This window comes from Anastrepha obliqua, chromosome 6 (genome assembly GCF_027943255.1).
Source record: "Anastrepha obliqua isolate idAnaObli1 chromosome 6, idAnaObli1_1.0, whole genome shotgun sequence".
Taxonomy (NCBI): domain Eukaryota; kingdom Metazoa; phylum Arthropoda; class Insecta; order Diptera; family Tephritidae; genus Anastrepha; species Anastrepha obliqua.
In genome coordinates, this window is record NC_072897.1 from 71,025,633 (window position 1) to 71,033,327 (window position 7,695).

Here is a 7,695-nt window from a genome sequence, read left to right on the forward strand (position 1 = left end):
TGAAGCGCCTTTTCAATTGTGCGTGTAACTTCGAAAATATTCGTCGAAACGATGTTAAATGAGGAATACACTAGGAAAAAAATAGACAAAAAATCGTTTTTTTGAAAATTCTAACCCATTAATAAGCCCTAAAACTGCTGTAGTCTTATTTTCCATCAGGGGGCTTGGATCTATAGCCCCATTTCCAGATAATTTAGTCTGCGTCGTGTCACTGCTGGGAAATCACATAGAACATGTTCTGCTGTTTCTTGTGCCTCTTTGCAGAGTCCACAAAAATCGTTTTCTATCCCACCTATATTTTTCATTTGATAATTTAGATCACAATCTCCTGTTAGTAGTTCAGTGTAAAGTCTTATACCCTTCCTGCTTAGGTTAAGGATTGCTTCTGCCTTTATCCGTTCTGGATCTATGAGCCTTTTCTATTACCGCATGCCCAATCGGGCCCTCTAGTAATCGAGGCGCTCCAGTCCAGGCCTCGTTATCTTTCTCACGTAGAAAGGCACTTTAGAAGATGTTATTTACCACGCAGAAAGGCTCAGGACCTATGAAGGGTGTGTTTGTCCCCTTTTTCGTTGAATTGTCCGCAATTTCATTCCCTTTGTGCCCTTTATGTCCCGGAACCCACATCAAGGTAACAAAGTTTCTTGATGCTAGGCTGTTGAAGATTTTAAAATATTCCCAGACCAACGTTGATTGGGCTGGCTGGCGAAAATTCTCCACTGAACCCTCCCGAGGGTGCCGGCTGGTAATAGGTACTTAGCTAAGTTAAGGGTACTATAGGTAGGGCTCGATACTCCTCAATAATACAGCACTACTCAAAGTACTTTTAAGGTGGTCGGGGGTGAAGGGCTGGATTAAGGTATGATGCGACCCGTGCGGAGAATCTGTCAGGCTTGGGCCCTTCTAATAAATAACCAAATCTCGAACGGAGCTTACGGATAACTGGCGCCATCCGTAATAACTAGCCTTACCCGTGTAGTTCGGAGCTATGCTTGGGCGGACATCCTTTCTCCGACTCTCGTGGGTCCAAAAATGCAAAGTGACAATTCAAAAATAAACAAAAAAAAGAGATCGGTCCTCCTTCTAACAGACCGATAGGAACAATCAGTTCCGTAATACGAGCAACGGTCGCACCGAGCCAAAAGAAAACACCATCCATCGGCTTAATAAGTCGATCGAAGTAAATAACGGCAGCCACAGCGAAAGCGAGGCCAGTAGCTACACAATCAGTACTGGACAAAGGTCCAAGTACAAGTAGGGTTCACTAGCCCGGCAGTCAACGGCGATTCAGCCCCCAAAAACGGTCCCGACCGGAAGCACTGCTACTGCTAGCTCCGGTACCGAAGGATGGCCGCTTGTGAGGGAGGTAGAACCAGCGAAAGCGAGCTACTAGGATCGCCGAAACGCAGCTAGGCTCCTAAGGAGAGTGTACGAAACTCGCCCAAAGGAAAGCGAAATGTCACAAGAGTTGAAAGAAGCGATTGGAAGAGCGAAAGCGATCATTCCTGATTTCAACCCCGACTTTTAACCTGTACAATCTGCTCCAACAACGGTTCTTGGAAGAAAATAAGCCAAAGGCAAAAACGCATAAAACAATGGGCGTGACGCCCAGAAAATCATTTTCGAAGGTTGCAAAAGACCACATTATTATAGGAGTCCTGGACGAGAACCATCCTGAAGGTATGATCCCAAAGACCCAATGGAAATGGATCAAGGCCGAGCTGACGAAAGTGGCACTGAAGGTTATTCTGGAGAACCCCGGCCCTCCGCCTGCGTGCGAAGATTTAGGCTGGCACCAGGGCAAGATAGGAATAATAGCATGTGACGAGATCGGTTCAGCTGTATAAAGAGGCCATCTCCAAAGTCGGCGAAGTGTACCCAAATGACAAGCTAGTGGTCGTGGACAGGAAGGATATTCCGTCCAGGCCACGAACAAGGGTCTGGTTACCTTCAACTGTCGAAGGCCCGGTAGAGATAATGAAGCCCATTCCCGTCTGCAATCCGGACATCCCAACGCAGGAGTGGAGATATTTTAAAGCACTAAGCAACAAGAACAGCGTGGAAGAATCGAAAAAACAGAAGCGCGCCACCAGGCTCTCCTGCTCTTGACTGAAAACTCAATTGAACCGTTAGCGAAATGCGATGGGCAATTGAGATACGGTTTTGTAAAAGCAAAGCTTCACATCTACAAAACTGATACGGAAGCAATAGAGTTCCTCACCACGAAGGAAAGTACAAAGCCCATGAGCGAAACAGAGCCAATGAGCGAAGACGACCATCCCACCGAAGAAGAATACGCCTCTTCAGGCTCAGAAATGGGCTTAGGGAGGTTGTATTTCCAACGGTAGAGTAAATATTCCGTACAACAGCGTAAGTATTCCGAAAGGGAACTTTTATGCGAAATAAAGGAAGACCTAGACATAACGCTAACAGCTGATGCATCTTCTTCAGATAAACCTACACCACTTAAAGAAGCCTGTCTTGCTCTCCTGGATCATCTGGCAGAAGCTTAGCCGGATGTAGACCTTATCCAGGAACCCTGTGTACGGAATGGCGCAATCTGCGGCTTGAGGACATCAGGTTACAAGGTATATAAGACCAATTGTGTATATTTATAAGACTGCCTAAATGAGCATGCATAATTGCAAAAACACATCTTAATATATTTATGATTCAAAATTTCAGTAACGCAGATACTACGACGGTTAACTGGGAAGTGAGCGGAAGCAACATCTGGCTAACCTCGTTTTATTTTGCCGGAGACGACACAGGTCCACTGCCATCGCCGCTAATAAAAAATCTTGTGGAAGACTGCAAAGCACAAAACCGCGAACTAGTTCTAGGAGGTGACGCCAATGCCCACCATACCAAAAGAACGTGGTGAGTCTTTCTTTAATTATATTATATGTAGTAAGCTTTTAGTTTGTAACAAAGGCAACGAACTTCCATTTATTACGCGCAATAGACAAGAAGTTCTTGATATTACGCTAGCATGTCACACCCTCTACGAAAAGATGACGCAGTGGAGGGTTCTGAACGAACACTCTTACTCCGATCATCGCTATATAGAGGTGAAATGTGGGGGAAGCAGCTCACGGGCCCCGCGTGCCAGCAGGAACTTGAAAAAGGCCAATTGGCACATATATAAACGGGAACTTAAGGAAAGACTTCCTAATTCCCGAAATGTCACTATTGAAGATAGAGAATCACAGAACGAACACGTACAAATCCTTACGGAGGTTTGTTGAACTGCGCTAAATAAGGCCTGCCCTATAATTAAGTATATATAAGTGGAAGAAAAAGCCGCCCTGGTGGTCAGAAGAAATGTTAATAGAGCGAAAGCGACACGAGAGAGTAAAGACTGGGACTGCTATTACAGTAAGCTAAGAATTTACAAAAAACAAGTTAGGAAAGCGAAAAGGTGTGGTTGGAGAACGTTCTGTGGAGAAATCGAAGGAATCATAGAGTCTTCTAGACTGTGTAAAATCCTTTCAAAAATACACTATTCCTCCGGATACCTCCAAAAACCGGAGAAGAGTTGAACTATCTCGAGTGACGAAACTCTGAAGTTGCTAGTGGACACACACTTTCCCAGCAACGAATCATCTAACGTATTAATCAACAATAGTACAGAAAGACTTAATTCTGACATTGAAGAAATAATCACTGAATCCAGGATTACCTGGGGAGTGAACACCTTTAAACCATTTAAATCACCGGGTCCAGATGGATTATTCCCGGCCCAAATTCAACATTCACTCAATTACATTATGGAGTGGTTAACGGCTACATTCAAGGCTGCTCTGAATCTTAAAAGTGTCCCATCAGTATGGAAAGAAGTAAAAGTTGTCTTTATTCCTAAAGCGGGAAAAAGTTCACACACAACACCTAAGGATTTCAGGCCAATTAGCCTATCCTCTTTTTTGCTAAAAACATTAGAAAGAATAATAGAAGAGCATATTAAGGCTAACATCAGCCCTAATAAGCTTAGTATCTCACAACATGCGTACTGTAAAGGGAAATCTACTGAAACAGCACTTAACTCACTTGTTACAGAAATCGAGAAGTCAATGTATAATAAAGAATTCACACTGGTAGCCTTCCTTGATATCGAGGGCGCGTTCAACAACATCCTACCGGATACCGTAATAAAGGCACTGACGGATTTCGGGATCTCTGGCGCTCTGGTTGAGTTCATCAAAAACATGCTCTTGAGCAGATTTGTGATCGCAACTCCAGGGACCTCAGAGATCAAGAAAAAAGTTAGCAGAGGAACACCTCAAGGCGGTGTGCTGTCCCCTCTCCTATGGGTGCTGGCATTAAACTCCTTGCTAAAGAGCCTAGAGGAGAGAGGACAACACGTCGTAGCATATGCGGACGATGTTGCAATGGTAGTAAGAGGGAAATTTTCCAATACACTTAGAGAAGTCATGCAAGATTTACTAAACATGGTTGAAAACTGGTCAAAAGCAAATGGGCTAAGCGTCAACCCCAATAAAACTGAACTCATCCTATTTACCAGGAAACATAAAATTCCAAATATAGCTCCCCCGACTCTAGGTGGAACGGCACTGTCATTTACTGATGAGACCCGCTATTTAGGCCTAATACTAGACCGAAAGCTAACTTGGAAGGCAAATGTCGAAGATAGAGTAAAAAAGGCGACAATAGCACAATACTCTTGTAAACAGCTGATAGGACTAAGTTGGGGTCTCTCCGCATCTATCGTATATTGGCTTTACACAGCAATTGTCAGACCAATCCTAACATACGGCATATTAGTATGGTGGCCGGCTTTAGATAAATCATACATTAAAAGAACCATGGTATATGTACAAAGAATGGCCAGTCTTTGCATCTGCAGGGCCCTTAGGACCACACCCACAACTGCACTAAATATTATGCTTAACCTTTTACCAATAGAGCAATTCGGTAAGCAAACAGCTGCCAAAGCAGCTCTCAGACTAAAAGAAATCGGCCTACTCAGAACGAACCAAAGAGGACACTCTTCAATTTTAGAAAAATTCCCCTGCATTCCTGGCGCAACGGATTTCTGTAAGACCATCAAGACATCAATTTAAATAAATCCTTTGTCACAATAAGGAATGGGATAACGGGCTTATTGTTAAGAAAAATGATTTAAACATCTACACAGATGGCTCAAAACTGGACAACAAAGTAGGTGGAGGGGTTTACTCCGATAAACTCGGAGTATACCAATCATTTCGCCTACCTGATCATTGCAGTGTATTTCAGGCGGAAGTCACTGCCATAAAAGAGGGACTTACGGAAATAAAAACGAGAGTATTATCCACAAATGAAGTCTTCATTTACTCGGACAGCCAAGTGGCAATAAAAGTGCTTGATTCCGAAACGCACTCGTCAAAAACAGTTCTAGAATGTTTTAAACTAGTAAATGACGTATCTAAGTGCTACAAAGTGCACCTTATCTGGGTGCCAGGCCACAGGAATATAGCAGGAAACTGCAAGGCGGATGAACTTGCACGAATCGGTACAACGCTCGATCTCAAACCGGATAAGGCACTGATACCCATGCCTATAGTCACTTGTAAATTACTTATTGACAGGGAAACCATCAAAAAGGTAAATACAAGCTGGCAAACCCTCACAACATGCGAACTAAGCAAACAGACATGGCCGAACTGGAACATCGGTCGATCTTGTCTATTAGTCTATCTATCTTGCTAAGATTTAACCGAGAAGCTATAAGAAAAATGATAGGTGTATTAACTGGTCATTGTTTAATAGGCAGCCACGCTAGAAGGTTAGGACTCCCGTACTTCGATTTCTGTAGAAGCTGTCTTAATACAGAAGAAGAGGAAACAGTCAGACACCTTTTATGTGAGTGTGACAGCCTAGCTATGAGAAGGCTGCGCACTCTCGATACAGCATTTTTAACCGATGTAGCGGACATAGCCCATCTAAAACCAACAAAGCTCTGCTCGTTTATTAAATCTACCGGATGGTTTGAAAAGGAACACGTAGGGTAAGGATAAGCTCCAATGGTATCACAATGGACCTGCGAAAGGTCTAAGTGTGTCTTTATGACAACCACCCTACCTACCTACTTTGATTGGAATGAACAGCTATCCTCCGCCTGGAAAATGGAAGTGGCTTTTCCCATTGCAATTGTTTTTTTGAAATGTGATCCGACAATTCCAGCCCCTGCACTACCGTCTTCCATTTTGGACCCATCAGTAAGCCACACCTGTGCGTCCTGTTTGACGCCGAGGGGTCGCTAATGATCATTTTTAAGTTCTTGGAGAATTGTACTCGTAGTTTTCTTTCCATCTTGTCATGGACTGTTGCCTTCTTTGAGATGGAATATATTAGGAAGCCTTAGGGCTACCCTGACTACCGACCCTTTGGCTATAAGATAGAATGGAATGAGTCCAGTGACCATTCCTAAAGCCAGTTGTGGGCAGGTTCGCATTGTTTAAGGGCCCCTAAACTTAATTTCCTTCTTCGGGTGAAGGATACCACATATGTTTTGTCCGAACAGGGTACACACACATGTTTTGTCGAAAGTCCTTTCTCTCAACACCAGTTTTGCGTAATGATGGGAGCTAGTTGCATGCGATCAGCTATAGTATAGTCAAATTTGCCTCTAACCATCATAACTAGAACGCCAGCAAAGCCCAGAACTCCATATACAAAATCATCGAGAGTCTATAGAAGCTCGTCAATAACACAGCCCCACAAAAAAAAAATTTTAAGTCCCAGAAACTTGACCTCGGTTACTATATGTCTTTGGGGTCGCTGAATCCGAATCCGGGGACAGTTTCAACCCATCAAGTCAATTTCAAGGTCAGTTCAAGGTCAAATCATCAAAATCTGTAAAAATGGACCCTAACCAGAGAATGTTAATGCAATGAGAAGGAGCAAATGTTAAAAGAGCTTTTTTCGAGTTCTAATTTATAGATTCATAATAAGGTCATTTCAAATTCAACTATCTTCGCGAGTGGGGAATTGCAGATATTTACCACGCGAGTGGAGGGTTTCTATATTTACTTACCACGCTAGCACAAGAATTCAGATATTTTCTGCGTTTACCAAACTACTGAGGAAGATCATAAGATTTTTCGGCACACTACTAAGGAAATCGAAGCGAATAAATTTGCGATTAAGAAGGCCGCGCGGCAGTTAGTTTGTGGTGCAAAAGCTAAAGTCGGCGGAATTATTCGTTTTGTTTTTTAGCACGTATATAATTCAGGTTCAAGTCCTGAAGTCATATTTTTTTTCTTGCACATTTTTTTTTTTACAATTCAAACCAGGAAATTTTGGTAAAATTTTTGAGTTTATTTTAATTAAAATTTCTTTAAAATCCTGTTTTTTTTGTATTTTATAAATGGAAATTTCTTTTCGGTATAAAATAGTTCATACTGGATATGACCTGATTTTTATATAAATCAATCAAAACAGAAAATATGTACATATGTCTATAATCTATTTCATCAAATCCAAATTATGTTGATGAGAAAATATCATTCTAATATCCGTCCAGAAAGCCAAACGCGCATACACACATACATATGCATATAATTACGCATACAAACTTTCAACTAACGTAGAATATGTGCATATAAAACTGCGAATCGAATAAATGACTGACTTAGAAAATTTCATTAATAATTATAGATTAGCGCAATCGTGAAAGACGTGTTGTGTATGCGG